Genomic DNA, 18659 nt, shown 5'->3' with positions numbered 1-18659 from the left:
CCCAGTGGGCGGCTGACTGTCAGATCCCAGGCTCATCTCTTACGTTGGCACTAGTCTGCCCCTCCTCTCCTCTCCCTGCTCTATCCAGGTAGGCCCATCCACCTTTCATCGGCCCTTGCTTTGGCTAAGCTGGTCTCCTCAGCCCTTCACTGGCCTCATCCCAGCTCTGACCTTGGGCAAGTTACTGAGACTCCAGCTGATGTGTCAGTTTCCTCGTTGGGTGGGGATGAGGCTTGGGTGAGTCAGCACGTGCTGAGGGCTTTGATCAGAGCCCCGCACACAGTAAACACCAAACACAGATTGGCCACTTTTATGGTTCCTGTTGTTCTTCCTGCCAGCAAAGCTCCTTAAAAACATACCTAATCACGTCACCTCCTGCTCTTAAATCCATAAAGAAGAATTATTATCCAAATGGTGTTGTGAACAGATTGGGTTAGATCCTTCCTACCAACTGAAACCAAAATAGTTTGGCTGTGAATATAAGAGATAAACCTAAGAATCAAAATTAGTTTTTAAAAATGGATAAGCCAGTCAATAAAGGAAAAATACCACATGATCTCACTCATTCATGGACAATAGAGACCATTATAAACTTTTGAACAATAATAGATACAGAGGCAGAGCTGCCTCAAACAGATTGTCAAACCGCAGCGGGAAGGCCGGGGAGGGTTGGGGGGCAGGAGGTAGGGGGGTAAGAGATCAACTAAAGGACTTGTATGCATGCATATAAGCATAACCAATGGACATAAGACACTGAGGGATAGGGGAGGCTAGGGGACTGTCTAGGGCGGGTGGATAAAATGGACACATATGTAATACCCTTTGTAATACTTTAAGCAATAAAAAAAAATTAGTTTTTAAAAATGGAGAGAAAAGTATTTAACTGCTCTCAGTATTTAATTGTTGGCATAAAATTACTGGATGTAATCATAAACATAGGAGTATGTTTGTCCACATAAAATAAAAATCTCCTGGAGTAAAAATAATGCAAGGTAAAAATAAGTGGTAAACGTAAAAAAAATCAGCATAATTATGGGCAAGCAAAGGGATGAACCTCTTAATATATAAAAGAGCTCTTATAAATTAATGTGAAAAATACACTCCAGTAGAAAAAATGCTCAGTTACAGTAAAGGTTGACCTTGTCAGGGAAGATACAGGCCTAGGAGGTGACTACCCACCATAACTGCTTTTAGTTACAGTTTAATTTCAGACCATCTTTTGTGGTTACTTTAGGTCTCTGAGTTTGCAAGACCGCCATGCAGGCCTCCCCTGAGCTTGTCAGGTCAGCATGTGGCCCCTTTCATCCACAAAGGCTACTGTCAGGAAGCAGAAATATGATCAAAGATTGTGAATGAGAAAGCTTAGGAAAACATCATCTTATCTAATAAAGAGGGAATATGCTAATTGACCCTCAACCATCACAAAGATGGCAGAGCCCACAGCCAATAAGGAGGGAATATGCTAATCAACTGCCCCACCCTCAAGATGGCAGTGCCCACAGCCAATAAGGAGGGAATAAGCTAATTAACTGCCATGCCCTCAAGGATGGTGGTGCCCACAGCCATAAGATGGCCGTCAGGGGAGAGCAGTTCTGGGCGATCAGGCCAGCAGGGGAGGGCAGTTGTGGGGACCAGGCCTGCAGGGGAGGGCAGTTGGGGGGGACCAGGCCTGCAGGGGAGGGCAGTTGGGGGGCAACCAGGCTGGCAGGGGAGGGTAGTTAGGGGTGACTGGGCTGGCAGGGGAGGGCAATTGGGGGGGACCAGGCTGGCAGGGGAGCAGTTAGGCATCGATCAGGCTGGCAGGGGAGTGGTTAGGGGGTGATCAGGTTGGCAGGCAGAAGCGGTTAGGGGCAGGCAGGCAGGCAGGCAGGCGAGCACGGTTGGGAGCCAGTAGTCCCAGATTGTGAGAGGGATGTCTGACTGCCGGTTTAAACCCGATCCAGTGCATGAATTTCGTGTACCGGACCTCTAGTTTACAATATAATACCAATGGTGGACACATAGATCGTGGCCAGAACATATATGGCGAGAGAACGACCCGCAACCTCTGCAGCTTACAGTGGCCGGGACTTGGTCAATGAGTGCCAGCTTTGCTAATTTTTATTCTCTCTGCTGAGGACTAACCAGAAGCAGTCAAATATGCTCCCCTAACCAATGACAGAGGACGGCCCACGTCCGTGAGCCTGCCCCAGCTTCCCGGGGAGGACGCCTCCCCAGGGTATGCCTGCAGCCTTCCTGGTTTCCCCCCACAAAGCGTTCCCAGTCGCTGCCTGCCTGTGAGTCTGCACCAGCACAAGTGATGGGGACGACGCCCCTTGTATAACATACTCCACGGGCACAACCCTGGCTCTTTTTCGTTTGCGTGGTCCTTGTTCACTCCCACAGTGGGGGGACCAGTCGCTTCATCCGTGTCAGGCTCTGCACGGTCACTGCTGTCCTGCTTTGGAGCAGAGACTTATCAAAGTCTCCTCCTGTGCCCACAAGGAGCTGGAGACAATTTGGAAGATGTAAACATCCCTGTACCTGCCGTTTCCATCGGCGACCGCTCAGCCGAGACAAGCTGAGGAGCAGGGCAAGGACTTGCTGCGCCTGGGAGCAGAAGGAGCCAGCAGTTTGGCAGCGAGACACAGGGAAGCTTCCACAGGCCGGGCTCTGGATTCGGAGCTGGGTCCAGTCTCAGCCGTGCCCATCGGGCCTGGTACCAGCGCCCGGTCCCCCAGGACCCCTGTGGACTAGGAGGTGGCGCAGGCTGAGTGAGACCTGGAGGGCTGAGTCAGGCAGGCAGCTGTCACTCGCTGTTCCTCTCGCCCATCACCCTCCCTGGCAAGGCCATGGCTCCGGGTGAGGGCTGAGCCTGGGAAAGGCATTTCGAAAGTGGCTCCTGAGTGAAGTGGGCGCTTTGGGGAGTGAATATCAATAGTGATTGTCTGCCCACGTGGGGAAGGGAAGGAAGCTGCCAGGTCTTGCCGCAGGGAAGAGATAGGGGGCAAGTGGGAAAGGTCTGGAAGGCTCAAGACCCCCAACCCCCAGCCTCACCTCCGGCTGCATGTTAGCATGTGGCCCCTTTCGTCCACCAAGGCCACTGGGACCTCCTGGGAGGGCCTGGGTGGGTCTCCAGGACTGGGAGCTCCTGCTGCTTTCGTGTCCTGAGGCTGCTCCCTGGTTCTGACACCTGTCGGTGGCCTGGCCACACACAGAGCTTCTCTGGACCCCTCTCCCTTCCCCTGTGAGAGGAGGGGCCCCTGCGGCCAGCCCTGCCGCCCTCCAGTGAGCAGGTGGGTGAAGAGTGAGGGAAACGTGTGAAAATGGCTTGCGGGTGTGAAACTCTTGCCCTCAGGTGCGGTGAGGCTGTTGGAGGGTGAGGCCTGAGGCGTTCTGCTGCCCGGATTGGAGGGGCTCACATGGGTTCTGCCCCTTCTTGGGTTCCCTTTGCTTTTAGCAAAACTCCCTTTGGGGGAGGCATCTGTTTAGCACTGAGCAGGCACCTCCACGCTCTATGTGAATTTTTCTCCTGCCAGAAGCTGCTGAGCAGGTACCGCTATTGCACAGCATCGTAGGTGAGGGTCCCCGGGTGGGAGGGGCTCGGTTACTGTGTCTACGACTTTGCTGTCACCCAGGGGGAAGGAAGGTTTCAAAGCTGATGGAGAGGACTCCATCTCCCTTCAGCCCTCACTTGCCCGTGGATGAAACTCTCCAGCTGCCCCTGCTAAACCTCGGTGCTCAGGGGGGGACGCCAGCTGGGTTCCTTTCCTGTGGCTGCTCTCACCAAATGCCGCAGCACATATGTATTCTCTGAAAACAGCACACGCTTATTCTCTCAGAGTCTGCAAGTCAGAAGGCCAAACCGTCTTAGCACAGCCACTGCTGGGTGCGGAGCGCTGGTCTCCGGACGCTCCCGGGGAGATCGCCTTTTCCAGCTCCCAGAGGCTCGTGGCTGCACCACCCCAGTCCCTGCTCCGCGGCCACGTTGCCTTCTTGTAACCCAAGAATGGGCACGCGGTTTGGCCCCGGAACTGGCGTGCAAACGCGAGGGCCCACGGCCTGGGAATCCGTTGGACTGTTGAAAGCATCGAATGCCCTTTTCCTCCCCTTCTGGGAAGCAGCCATGACCGCTGGCCGACAAGGTGGTGGTTAGGTTCAGGGAAGTGGCTGCACCTGTACAGCCTCCCACCTGCCGGCTGCTAATTACAGAGGAGAGGGCCAGACAGCTACCCCGTCCCCGCTCCGGGCTCTGCGGGCCTGAGCCGGCGTCCCCAGGTGCTGGCTGACAGCTGGGAGCACAGGACCGGCTCTCGTTGGGAAGATCCGCACTGTTGCTCCTGTCCTGAGGGCCGAGGCCAGTCCCCGTAGATGAGCGAGTAGCCAGCGGGCAGATACTCCCCACAGTCTTCCTGCCCACGAGCCACCCTCGCATTGGGGCCCAGAAGCCCACGAGCTCCCATCCCCATCTCCCCTCCCGCTCCTGAGGTGAGCTTAGCCAGGGCTGTGTGTTAGCCCGCTGGTGGGTCCCAGGTCCCACCGAGACGCCAGGCGTGTAGAAGGAGTGTCCAGGTGCAGAAGAGTGGAAGATGCTGGGGCAGCCCTGTGGTTGGCAACGTGGGGTCCCAGGGAGATGTTGGGGGGCCATCCTGGCAGCTGCCAAAGCGAGAAGCTGGGCCAGCGTGTGGAGGGCAATAGGAGATGTTGGGGAGCAGGCAGGAAGGAGTTGTCGTCTGGGAGGTGTGCTGGGAAGAGGGAAAAATTCCACAGGCCTGGCGCTCATGGCCGGCCCCACTACCTAGAAAGGCTTAAAGCATCTGGTGAGTACTGGGGGACCAGGGAGTCTAGGTCTGGAAAAGCATCGGTTCCTGGCAGGGTTTCAGGCACGGGGAACACCTGTGGGGGTGCGTGCGAGGTCACGTATCAGGTGGGGCTTCTTAAGAAGAAGGTGGGTCAGGACTGAATGCTCAGTTGATGTGGCGCTGCTGGGCTCGGCCTAGGAGCCCTTAACTCCCCCCTCCTACCCCAACTCAGGGGTGGTCCCTGTGTTCGGCTGAACAATGGCCCCCAAAGACAACCTCATCATAACTTCTGGAACCTGTGAATAGGACCTTGTATGGCAAAAAAGGACTTTGCGCATGGGTCACATTGCAGATCTTGAAAGGGCTGATGACCCTGCATTATCCAGGTGGGCCCCAGTGCCACCACGAGGGTCCTCGTCAGAGGGTAGCAGATGACGAGGCAGCCATGTGACAGGGAGGCAAAGACTGGAGTGATGTGGCTGCAAGCCGAGGCACACGGCCGCCACCAGAGGCTGGATGAGGACCCAAGGACGCTCCCCTAATGTCTCCAGAAGGAGCCGTCCCCGCTGTCACTCTGATTTTAGCGCCTCGAGACGCATTTTGCACTTCTGGTCTCTCAAACTGCAAGAGAACACATTTGTGTTGTTCTGAACCACTGAGTTCGTGGTATTTGTTACAGCAGCCACGGGAAACTCATACAGTCCCAGGCGGAGAGCTGCGGGCTCCCGGAGGGGCTTGGGGACCCCAAGTTGCGTCAGAGTGACTGGAGCTGAAAGTCAGGCCTGTGGCCCCTGTTAGCTCAGAGCAGAGATTATATGGGCAACACCGAGGGGCTGGGGCGGGGAGAGTGTCTTTCTTTTGTACCTTCCTGTACTGATTGTCTTCTACCACTAAATGTCTTTATTTTTTTTTAAATGCCGTTAGGAGTTATCAGTGAGGGGAGATTTTGTGTTTCCTTGTTTGTACTTGTCTAAGGTAGAAGAAGAATGCTCACAACCACCACCTAGATGTTCTGGATTCGGTTACTCTCTCCTGGGGAATCTGCCTCGTGAGTCCCTCCTGGCTGCTCCCTCCCCCTCCTCCCCTCTCCCCTGCCCCCTGCCACTCAGCTGACCAGTTCTTGTCTGGAGAACTGCTCTCTTGTCTACGGGCATCCAGGTCCTCAGGTGCCTTTTTAAGGGTGTATTTTCCTAAATAAAGGTGACCCGGCCCAGCTGGCGTGACTCAGTGGTTGAGCATTGACCTATGAACCACGAGGTCACCGTTCGATTCCCCGTCAGGGAATATGCCCAGGTTACGGGCTTGATTCCCCAGTAGGGGGTGTACAGGAGGCAGCAGATCCATGATTCTCTCTCATCATTGATGTTTCTCTCTCTCTCCCTCTCCCTTCCTCTCTGAAATCAATAAAAATAATTTTTTTAAGATGATCCGTTTCTTACCCGAGTGCCCTGTCCCCTGGCCACTTGGCGTGTTCTCACCTCGTTGCCCACATTTGTTGCACACTCATTCCAGACCATGCAGTGTGTTCAGGGCTTAAACATTAGTCCTATCTTCACGGTCATTTCATAAAGTGACTGGTAGTTCCCGGTTTTAAAGATGAGAGAACTGTGCGAAGTTTGGAGACAGGCCCGAATCAACACAGCCAGTCCTGGCTGACCAGGGCTGCTCTTAAGGTCACCATATCCAGGCAGACGCTGACTGCGGAGGAAGATGTGGGCAGCTGGCCCACACCCCTGGGGCTCTGGGGTGGCTGAAACACTCGAGGGGGGTCTCCCTCTACTCCTCCCCCCGTTCCCTCAGCGGGGCACAGACGGAGGCCAGAACCATCTCTGGGGCAGGCACTAGCCGGTTCTGATGGGCACGGCATATGCACAGGGTTGGCGTCTCCGGTTTTAGAGACTGACCTTGGGCAAGGACAGCTCCCGTTTAGCCCCAGATTTCACTTCCCCTGCAGCGTAACACCATTCTTCTCTCTTGCCCGCAGAATCAGAGGTGGAGAGCACTGGGTCTCCTCCGTCACTGTGGTCTGTGGTTTCTGAGTGTAGGGGGCACGTGCGGACTGGTGCTCACGTGCACACGTATGGGCCACGAGTTACCATGAGTTTTGCACTCCTGAGCCTGAACTAACCTCCGTTGTGTGAAAACTTGAAGCAAAAAAGACAAAACCTAGGATGCTTGTGGTTTGGGCTTATAACATGTGTGTGTGCCCCCGTGTGTGTGTGTGCCCGTGTGTGTGTGTGTGTGTGTGCCTGTGTGTATTTTACGTGCGTGTGTGCACACATATGCCTGTGTGTGGTGCACGTTTGTGCATGTGTATATATGTGTTAGATATGTCTGTGGGCTGTTTGATCTCTGCTCCCAAATACAGTTCCTGAGCCTCACAGCGTGAGCGGGGCCACAGCAGCCCTTGGACGGATGCAGGATGTCGCCCTGTAACTCAGGTGAGCAGTCAGGTAGATGGTTTCCGATTTCCCCCGTCTCCAACAGGCCCATTTTTTTCTCAGTCCCCTGACAAGCATTGGATGCCTTCTGAAGAAAACACAGGGGAGGAGGGTGACAAGTGAGAGGTGTCCTGACCCAGCCCTGGTCACCAAGAAGAAAAACAGACCCATGTCAGCCACCCTCAGGTCAAACTACTGGACCCAGGCCTATCTGAGTGGCGCCTGCCTCCTCGGCAGCCTGGACATGTCAGACCTAAGGTGTTAGCACATCCAAACCAAGAACAGTCGAGTCTGGAGGGCAGGTCCAGATGCCTCCCAACGAGAAGTCGAGAGAAAGGAATGTTCTAGAACAGATGCAGAAAGCACTGGCTGGGGAGGGGCCTATGGAAATGCATGGTCTGACCGTCCTCCCTGCGCTTTGGCTTCAGATACGTTTCCTGTCTGTCGAAGTCGTGAGTAGGTCGCCCTCTAGGCCGCCTGGTGTGTGGTTTATCTAATTCCCCAAAGCTGAGCTCTATTTATGCCCCGGTCTCTGGTGGGCGTGCCTGTGCCTGGCTCCTCTTACTCCTCTGAGTCAGAGGTTTTAGACCCATTTTGCAGATAAGGGATCAGAGGCTCTGAGAGGTGAACTCACTTGTCTCAGCTCGTTGGTGAAGCTGGAATGGGTGCAGGTGGTCAGAGCCCAGAGCCCATCTCGCGAGCAGCGAGCAGTGAGCAGCGTGTGAGCGAGTTGCCCAAATCTGATGAGGCTCGAGTTTCAGAGCCGGGCTCTGTGGGGAACAGAGGGCTCATTGTGGAGGCTTCTGCTCCCAGGGGCTCAGTGAGGGAGCCAGACATGTGAGCAGGGACTGTCTAAACTAGGGCCAGGGACTGTGAGCAGGGACTGTCTAAACTAGGGCCAGGGTGCAGTTATATAAGCAGCAGTGGACGCAACACAGGGTGGTAGCTGAGAGATGAGTTTGGCCATCAGAATTCTTAAAGCAGGCTCACTGGGAGGCTGGCCTGGGCGTTTGCAGGTGGACAGGTGCAGAAGGGAACAGCAGGTGCGAAGGCTTGGAGGTGGGCCGCACCCGGATGTGTGATGGCCCCAAAGGAGAGGGAGATGGGGACGGAGTGGTGTGGGAGGGTGGGGCTGGCTTATGAGGAGCCAGGTGGGGAGCCCTGAACACTGATGATGATGGCTACGGGATCTCGGTTCCAGGGAGTTCTCCAGCTGCTCTGGTGGGATTGGGGGAGAAAGGAAGGATGAAGGGAGAGAGATGTACAGGAAAGCTCTGGGTCCCAGGCTGGAGAGAAGCACCAAGCACACAAGAAAGGGCTTCATTTCTCCAGGGGGATCACCGGGCAGCAAAGTGGGTGCAGCTATCCCCACGGGAGGTTGACCACCTGGCCTTGCCCTGGACCCTGCTCCCCAGAGCAGAGACTTCCGGGAGGGTGGCCAAGGGAGTGTGCAGTTGATGGGGGAAAGGCATAGGTGTGGGACCCTCGACTCTCTTGCAAACAGATCAAGTGTGCTCCGTGCCACCTTCTTACGGCTGCCCTGGGCTCGCTCAAATTCCTGCCCTCCCCCTTTCAGGCCCCAGCCTTCATCTTGCACCCAGAGGAACTGGCTCTCCCGGTTCTGTAAGTGCAGGTGAGTGAGGCCCTGGCCTAGGAATCTCAACTTGACCTTGAGATCTTCTTCCTGGGGAAGCGAGAGCCTGTGCCCATGGCGTAGGGCTGGGGCCCACTCCCTCCAGCCCAGCAGGTGAGGAAGGACATGCAGGGAGGTGGCCGGGTCCGCGTTTTCTTTTCTCTCCCCCCGTTCCTCAAGTGCAATAAGTTACACTTGGGTAATAAGTTACTAATGGTGTTGCCACGTGGGGTAGGTGTTGTTATTCTCTCAGTTTCACAGGCGGGGAAACTGAGGCAGAGGGGCCAAATAGCTTGTCCCCCACTGTGAGCCACACTGCACAGCCAGGCTGTCTGGCACCAGAAACACACTTTCATCCACCAAACGGAGGTTCTCCAAGTGGGGTCCCCAGCCACCAGCATCAGCGGCACCTGGACCTTGTGGGGATGCACATTCTCAGGCCCCCCTCCGAGCCCATCGACGGGGCGGGCTCGGCAGTCTGGGCTCCGACCGGGGCGCTCTGGAGCTCGCTCAGGGGTTTCCTTAATGGGCACCCGCTTACTGCACAAGCCGTAGCCTCTCCGCAAAGGCCTCGTCTGTGGCTGCGCGGTTTCCCTGTGTTCTTTGCAGAAGAGGAGGGAGCGGGAGCCCTGCAGGCTGCCCCACGTGAGCCCACAGAGCTCCTGCCATTTGCAGACGAGACCTCCAGGGACCCCGGGCTGCTGAGCGGGCCTGTGAACAGTCCCAGTTATGTTCTATGCAGGGACCTGGTTGTCAAATGTAAAGACCAGTAGGAGATTCTCAATGGGGGCTTTGTGGACCGTGTGTTTTTGCTTCAATGTTTTGGCTACGAGATGATTTTAAGGACCCAATAGAACTCTCTGATGGCCCATAGCCTGACGCCCGGCTCTAGGCTGGGAGCTGCTTCGAGCCGAGAAATCCAGGCCCTGGAGCTGGGCTCGGAGGCTCCCACTCCTCTCACCTCCCAAGACCTTGGCTACGCCAGCCCTCCCCCCCCCCCCCAAATATAAAATGAAAGCATCTTTTGTGCAAAAAGTAGGGAGATAACCTAAAAACAAACCAAGCAAACAGCCTGGAAACACCCCAAGCCCCCTTTTAATAAAGACATTGAGTGAAGGCCTAACCCCAACCCCAACCCCAAATTCCTCTGCAGACTTAGTAACCCAAGGACACCTGTGGGGCAGGTGCCCCCCAGACCAGAACTCAGTCCCCAGGAACATGATGCCTTCACGTCTCTGAAGAGCCCTCTGCCCTTCCAGGGGGCACCCCCATGTGGGAAGAGTGTGTCCGACCTTTGGCCTCGGACGGTCCTGCGGCCTGAGCCCTCTGGCCTCTGCCACTTACTCGCTGGGCCGGTTGCAGCACTCCTCTGGGCTCGGCCATTTTGCATCCTGCCAGCAGAAGCAGCTGGGCTCAGGTTGGCACCGTGGCACTTGTGTGGCATCCATTGGCCGGGGGAGTCCCAGGCCCGCCCGGATGCCAGGCGCGTGGAACAGACTCCGCCTCTGGAAGAGGAGCTGCAAAGTCACATTGCACAGGGGCGTGCGTGGGTCAGAGAGCGGGACAGTGGGGGCTGTTTCTACAAATAACTGCCCTGGGATGGCTGCATTTAATCCTCACAGCAACCCTCTGGCCTGAGGGGGAAACTGAGGCACAGAGAGGTTCAGGCCCTTGTCTCGGCCAGGAATCGCAGCCTAAACCCAGAGCCTGAGCTCTCTCGCTCTCTGAACTCGGGCCTGGGCTGTGTGCTGGGGGCTGGAGACAGACTCATGCCCTGTTCTTGCCCCCGGTGCTCACCGCCCTCACCTCCATGACTGCAGTCATGCTTAGGCACCTGGAAACGGTGGGAGGCAGGAGTGGATTGCTCGGGCCACCTCTGTGCTGCCCCAGAGAAGCGTCTCTCCAATCCCTCCTACCCCCTCCTCTTCCTCTCCCAAGAAAGCCTTTGGCCTTCTTCCCAGGCCCTCGCACCCCATTCTCAGGCGTGGGGTTGCAGACAGGCTGTCCCCTCGGTGGCCTTCGTCAGACCCCACCGGTGTGTACACTGGGCTCATAAATAATTCAGGCTGGCAGGTCTCCAGGGAGGAAGCAAACACCCAGTGCTTACAGCGGGCAGGCTGCAACAAGCGCCGGTGAGTCACTGCAGCTGGGGCAGCAGGAGGCTCCCAGAGGCCCAGGTGGGCTCGGGGCTCGGGGCTCGGAGCTCGGAGCATGGGACCACGCTTGTCTTGCAGAAGCTGTGCACCTGGGCCCTGCGGGTGCTCAGAGTGGCTAAGGGAGGCCTGTCTCCACCCTGGAGGACGGAGAGCTAAATGCTCGCTCACCGGGCCAGCCTCCCTCTGGACCAGCAGCTACCCTGTGACCCGGAGAAAAGAGCTGAGGCTGCTGAGCAGCGGGCTCTGGTGAGAGGGACCTCAGGCTGCCAGCACGGATATACCTCCAGGCCTCTTGTGCTGGGAGAGAGGCAGCCCCTGTTTGTTGAAGGCACTGGTGATGGGCTATTCTGTGACTTGCAGCCCAATGCATCCTAATCCATAGTGAGCCATCGGCAGGGTCTGACATGTCTTTTGCGGATTTCTGTTCACTCCAGCAGAGCCAAGCAGAAGGAGGCTGGCATGGTGAGCGAGCATTTAGCTCTCCATCCTCTGGGTGGAGACAGGCCTCCCCTAGCCACTCTGAGAACCTGCAGGGCGCAGGTGCACAGCTTCTGGTGTTCAATTACCTTCAGTTGCCCTGGATACTGCCTTCATGGTTTCCTGTCTAGTCCACTTCGTAGGCTATGAGAATTAGCCGTTTAGAAGCAGGGCTGCCTTCCTCCCATTCATCACCATTCGCTTTAAGAAAAATGGGAAAAGAGAAAAGAATAAACCTTGCGGAAGTGCCAAGTGTCAGGTGAGGCACATGAGAAACGCATTCATCTCACACACCTGACCTTTTTCACAAGGTGGTGACCGCTGTGTCAGTCTTCTCATCCTCAAGCCCAACTCAACATCAGCCTCCTCCACTGGCCAGGGACCTGCCTGTGGAGGTAACAGATTCTCCCACTCCGAATGCACCTGCCTGGCCAGTACCCTCCCTGTCACCCAGGAGCCCAGGGGTGGTGGGAGGGATGGGCTGTGGGTGGGAGCATGGAGTGCCACCACACGGACTTGGTTGACTCTGGGCAAATTACCTGGCCTCATTCACCTGCTTTCTCATTTCTATCGCAGGTGCTCACCTGGTAAAGGTGTTTGAAGTGTGTTTGTGTGGCACAGAGTACAGGCACCAGACCTGTAGATGTTACTCAACACTACAAGGTTTTCCTTCTGAAATGCCATCGCTCTGCCCCTCTTGGACAGTTACAATCCTTTCCCTTCATTGCACTCACCTGGATATTGTTTCTCTCTTCCAGTAGCAGGCAGCTAGTTCCTTGAGTAGGGTCCTTGCCCTCAGACCAGTGCCCAGAAGAGAAACACTCAATTTTGTTGACTGTATGGGCACACCTCCCTTCTCCTCTCCCTCACTTTCCTTCCTTCCTTCCTTCCTTCCTTCCTTCCTTCCTTCCTTCCTTCCTTCCTTCCTTCCTTCCTTCCTTCCTTCCTTCCTTCCTTCCTTCCTTCCTTCCTCTGGCTTATTTGTTCATTCATTAATGCAGCCATAAACTCAGAAACCCATGTTTACACCTATATATGCCAGGACACCCAACTATCTTTGATCCAGAACTCTGCCCTCCAGGCTGCTGTCCCCCGATTGCATTAGGAAGAGTCATTTGAGTCTTTGCCAAACCACCTGAGAATCACCAGCAGAATCACAAAGACGAACTCACCTTCGAACAGCTCACGCGGCCGGCTCATAATCCTTGTATTTCTGATCAAAGGGCCCCTCGGCCACGTGTGAGTGCGCCCTGGCCGCTCCCTGCCTCCCAGTCCTGAGGCCTCCAGGAACTTGTTTATGTTCCTCATCCCCCTCTGAAGGACGTGTGAACTGGGGCCTGTGCCAAGGATGACACATGATACCAGAGCCCCTTCTGGAAGACTGTCAGACACATCAAACATCCCAGCAGATCAACACAGCGGCTTTGAGATCCTTGTTTTGAGTGACTGCTGTTTCAAAGGGACAGCAGAGGCCCACAGGGGGGCCCTGCGGAGGTGCCCTACACACCCACGATGACCCTCCACTGTGACCACACACAGTCCTCACTCAGTTGCTGGGCTACTCAGGGGCTTGGTGACTGATTCTCCACATGGGGGGTACCTTCCAGCCTCCCCCCAGACAGGGCCCTGGCCCTGCTACTCTGTGACCCAGTGGACTCCTGGGCCCAGGGCTAGCTTCCCGTCAGGCCCCATTGCCTTCCCAATGACGTTGGCTCCTCTGGGGGCACATTAATGCCTAGAATTGGCATAGCGAGTTAATTACAGTAAATTATAAAATAACCCTTAAATGGGTTGCCCGCAGTTGGTTAGCCAATGGGTGAGTGAATGTTTTCTGCAGCGCTCACTTGAGAGAGAAAGTGTATGTGTGTGTGTGGGTGGGTGGGCGGGGGGGGGGGGGAGGTGAGGTGTTGGAGGGAGGGGCAGGGATGACCTCTTCAGTCTGCCTTGATCAGCTGATCAGCTCTGACAAGAATAAGCACCATTTACTGAGCTATGACTGTGGACTAGATTTTTTAAAATGTAATGATTCAATCTTTCAAATTCCTACTTAAGTTGAGGGTTATCTCCACTTTACAGAGGTGAGGGGGACCGTAGTTGTTTATCATCAGAAAATGAGAATCCTCGTTCTCCTCTGGGTCCTGGGAGGTGCCACCCCCACACCCAGAGGTGGCCAGGTGCCTCCTGGCTGATGAGTGGGAAGCCAGGAGTCCAGTCCTGTGACCCTGGACAAGCTGCTCTCCCTGGAGTACAGTGCCTTAGTCCTCAAATGAAGGAGTGGACATCTTTATTCATGACGTTACTTTTCCCCATTTGGCTAGTAAAGATCAACCCTCTCCTTGCCAGGGCCTCCCCAGTCTGAGTTTTGATGTTCCCAGACTTCTTCCTCATGTGAACACTTTACTTGGGCCGCGGTGCCCTCAAGAAATAACTGTGGAAAAGAAGAGCGTTTGAAGGACCTACAGTGCCTGACTTTGGGGTTCAGTACAAAACCACGGTAATAAATGCAGTGATATTGGCATCAGCTAGACCAGCAGACCCATGGAACAGAAGAGATAATCCAGAAACCGAGCAACACTTGTGTGGTTAGACCTCAAAACCATATCTTGAATTACATACAAATTTAACTCAAAATGGGTCATATATCTATATGTATCATATGTAAAACCTAAAGCTACTAAAAAGCTAGAAGACATAAGAGAAAATCTTAGTCACTTTGGGTTAGGCAAAGCTTTCTTAGATCAACATCAAAAGCATACCCTGTACAAGGAAACATTGATAAATTGGACTTCATCAAATTTAATAATTTCTAAAAAAAACCCCACAAGAAACAAACAAACAAAAATTTAAGAATTTCTGCTCTTGAAATACACAGCTAAGTAAATGAAAGGACAAGCCAGGACTGGAGAAAATGCTGACAAATCACATATCTGATGGAGGACTTGTATCCAGTGAACATACAAAACTATCCAAACTCAATAATAAGAAAACCAAGAACCCAATTTTTTAAAAATATATTTTTATTGATTTCAGAGAGGAAGGGAGAGGGAGAGAAAGATAGAAACATCAATGATGAGAGAGAATCATTGATTGGCTACCTCCTACATGCCCCCCACTGGAGATTGAGCCCACAACCTAGGCATGTGCCCTTGACAGGAATTGAACTGGAACCCTTCAGTCTGCAGGCCGACGCTCTATCCACTGAGCCAAACCAGCCAGGGGAAGAACCCATTTTTTTTAAAAAAAGCAAATTATTTGAATAGGTACTTCAACAAAGAAGAATGCGGAATGACAAGTAAGTTCTCAAAAAGGCGATCACCAGCAGCATCAGTCATGGAGACAATGCAAATTAGGCTTCCCATGGGCCATCACCACATACAGACACAATTAAAGAGACGGCCACACCAAGGGCTGGCAAGGATGCACAGTCATGGGAACTCCTGCGCTGCTCTCAGGAATAGGAAATGGTGCAACCACATTGGAAAACCATGTGACAGCTCCTTAAAAAGGTAAGCAAACCTACACCGGCAGTATGACCCAGTCACGCCACCGCTAGGTATTGGCCAAGAGAAACGAAAGCAGGTGTCCTTGTGGAGACTTTTGCACAGATAGTTATAGCAGCTTCCCGGGGAATAGCCGAGAATGGAAACTACCCAACTGCCCGTCAACCAGTGAGATGGACAAACACGGGGGTCTCCATTCTATAAAAGGATGGGCATGATAGTTTAACTCTCTTGATTGTGGTGATGGTTTCAATGGTGTGTGTATATGCCAAAAACATTTCAGATTGTACTTCCAACAGGTACAGATTATTATTGGCAATTATACCTCAGAGTTGTTTAAAATGATTTTTTTTAAGTGCATTCAAAATGAGTGGGCATTAGGGGCAGGGGAAAGTTTAGAGTAATGGGATAGTTCTCTGTCTAGATCAGTGGTTCCTAATGTGGGGCACACGCCCCACTGGGGGACAATTTGATTTTTAAGGAGGGCAATTCGAGAATGAGTTATTAACAGTGAATTTTTGCATTTCTTATGGTTCTAGGGGCCTCATATACAGTATATAAATATATATCCTATCTAAGAATAGACAAACATGATAATTGACCATACCTTCGCTACTCCTCCCATTGGCTAATCAGCGTGATATACAAATTAACCACCAACAAAGAGGGTGGCTAATTTGCATACTGCAGGCAGGGACAGCGCAGTCACCAGCACCAGCTGCCATTCCGGGCCGCAGGCTGGCCCCAGAAGCCGCCCAGAAGCCAGTGATCAGGGAGAAATGGGGGTCCCCTGCCCAGGCCTGACACCTCTGGTGGAGGCGTCAGGCCTGGGCAAGGCGCCCATCCGGCGATGGGAGGGTGATGGAGTTCTACACCTCTGGCCAAGGCATCAGGCCTGGGTGGGGGCGGAGCCAGCAATCAGAGGGGTCTGGGGGTCCCCTGCCCAGGCCTGACACCTGGGCCAGAGGTGTCAGGCCTGGGTGAGGGGCCGATCTGGCGATCGGAGGGAGATGGGGGTCCCCTGCCCAGGTCTTACACCTCTGGCAGAGGTGTCAGGCCTGGGTGGGGGGGCAAAGCCGGCAATCGAAGGGGTCTGGGGGGTTCCCTGCCCAGGCCTAATGCCTCTGGTGGAGGCATCAGGCCTGGGTGAGGGGCCGATCTTGCGATGGGAGGGTGATGGGGGTCGAGGCCTCTGGCTGAGGTGTCAGGCCTGGGTGAGGGTGGAGCCGGTGATTGGGGGGAGATGCGGGTCCCCTGCCCAGGCCTGAAGCCTGGGCCAGAGGCGTCAGGCCTGGTGTGTGTGTGTGGGAGGGGGGCTAAACTGGCGATTGGTGTGAACTACAGAGGAAACACCTTTTCTGACCACTCATTGGCTAAGCTCCCTGTATGCCACTGGTAATATTCTTAGTAACTTGGGTAATAAGAATCCAAAAAGGTCATCTAGGGTTTTTCACCACACTCCTGGAGAAAAAAATGAAGGTTCACTGCTGGAGGGCTAAGAAATGTCATACTCTGCCCTAGCCGGTTTGGTTCAGTGGATAATGCCTTGGCTTGACGATAGCAGGGTCTGAGTTCAATTCTGACCAAGGGCATGTACCTAGGTTGCAGGCTCCTCCCTGGCCAGGGCCCAGATCAGGGCTCATGCAGGAGGCAACCAATCAAATTGTTCCTTTCACTTTGATGTTTCTCTCTGTCTTTCCCTTTCTCTTCCACATTCTCTAAAAATCAATGGAAACATATCCTCAGGTGAGGATAAAAAAAAAATAAAGAAATTATTATTATATGAAAGACATCTTGAAAATGCCTAAAGAAAGTTGTCATTTTTTCATGGTGAAGGGACTGGAGTCTGTTGATGAAAAAACCTTGCTGGCTGCGGAGACTGGCAGTGGCTGCAGCAGTGGGGTGATGGGGCTGGTGCCTTCCCCTGATCAGCCCAGTCACTTCCCACAAAGGGAGGCCAGACTGGGGCTTAGGCCCTATCCCCAAGGGGAGCAGGAAACAGGCCTAAGCCATCACTAGGACATCTCCTGAGGGCTCCCAGTATGTGAGAGGGGGCAGGCTGGGCTGAGGGACAACCCCCCCACACCCAGTGTACGAATTTCGTGCACCGGGCCCCTAGTTGTGATATATTTATGCATTTCAGTTCTCTATATGTTTTGAAACTTTATTTGCTATTTTTTCATATCACTTCATATTATTGTTATTTTTTAAACAATTTCTTAGTGATTTCTTCCTCAGTACTTCAACTGTCCTTTCGTTATTTTATTTTTCTCTTTATGGATGCCATGTCCTTTGGAATCTTGTTTAGACCAAGTTAATGGCCTTCTAGGCTTCCTCCATGTGAATAGGAGTTCACTTTTTGAATAATAAGAATTATATTTCACAGGGAAGGGCGGGGGGGGGGGGGGTCATGATATTAGAGATGCTTAGGTGGAGCATGTCCAAAAAAAGGCTGGGAACCACTGCTTTAGATTGTGGTAGTAGCTACATGACTTAACAATTGTCCAATTCACCAAATTACATACTTAAAATGGGTGGATTTTATTGGATGTAAATTATAGCTCAATAAAGCTGGGGAAAAAGAAATTTACACTACAAAAAACCTTAGCTTATAAAGACAAGGGAAAAATACAAGGCTGTTATATAATTGTCATTCTAATAAAATGAACATTGTACTTACAGGAAAAAAAATTAAATATATTCTACATTACAAAAATAACATTAAAGCAAAAAAATAAACCAACACCATAAAACCAAAAAACCTTCTTTGCTTTACTTATGTGGCTATTGAAAGCAACTGTGAGCTGAATAATTGTTATTGATAAATGTTCACATTATGTAATCAGTTTTTAACCTTATTGGCTTTAATGCCATGTTAGTGGTATCTTCCACAAGGATGTATTATTTTCAGAATTGCCTTGCTACTTTTAACTTTTCACAAAGTTTCCCTGGGCATCTTGTTCAAGAAGGCATGTTGTGACTAAAAATTTGAGTTTGCCGATGAGTTCAATGGAACCTTCACGGTGAACCCTGATGTTATCAGGTGAGTAAACAGCCTGAGCCAATTCTGGCAAAAGAACAATCTCACGGTTTTTGTAATAAACGTATCAGTGATTCAGCCCAGGTATTTTCTCAGGTTCTGTGTTTCGGCTTCCATCCAGAGAATCTTTCTTGCATAAATGTTTTTATAAGGAGAAATGTGTCAAATAGGCGTCTTTTCACATATGGTACTTTTGAATGCTTTGTCAAGTTCATATGCTGAAAATCATAGGCCTACTCAATTTTACCACACTCTGATCCTAAATAAATATAGTATCCGTCCAATTACCGTATACGCTGTACCAAAACCCACCCCATGGAGGGAGATGTTCCAAGGAGGATGTCGGAATGCCAGTCATCCTCAGACACTGTTGGGGCAGGCATCATGCTATTTATTCAGTTCCTCCCTTTCGTTGGTAGCTACAGATTTACATAGTCTTCCTGTTTGTGCTCTTGTTTTCAATAATTGCCATAATTTGCCACAAGTTTCAAAAGAAGAAGTTTCTGGTTATCTACTGTTGACTCGTTTGAACAAAATGCAACCACCATACACACATACACACACACACACATCCAGTACCACGGTGAGTAATTCAGACTGACTCATGAAGGACTTTCTAAAGGCTCTGTGC

General features: G+C 52.7%; 1 long non-coding RNA gene across 1 annotated transcript; it reads right to left on the bottom strand.

Moving 5' to 3' along the window:
- Nucleotides 1-10009: 10009 nt before the first annotated feature.
- On the bottom strand, nucleotides 10010-12754 carry LOC132229191 (uncharacterized). Its single transcript, XR_009451649.1, has 3 exons — nucleotides 12661-12754; nucleotides 11578-11689; nucleotides 10010-10372 (listed from the first exon to the last, which is right to left on the bottom strand). It is a non-coding gene; the product is annotated as an uncharacterized LOC132229191 (long non-coding RNA).
- Between the last annotated feature and the right edge of the window lie 5905 nt (nucleotides 12755-18659).

This window comes from Myotis daubentonii, chromosome 3 (assembly GCF_963259705.1).
Source record: "Myotis daubentonii chromosome 3, mMyoDau2.1, whole genome shotgun sequence".
In the NCBI taxonomy this organism is placed as follows: domain Eukaryota; kingdom Metazoa; phylum Chordata; class Mammalia; order Chiroptera; family Vespertilionidae; genus Myotis; species Myotis daubentonii.
Note: the sequence above shows the minus strand (reverse complement) of the source record. Positions and strands in the feature narration are given on the sequence as shown.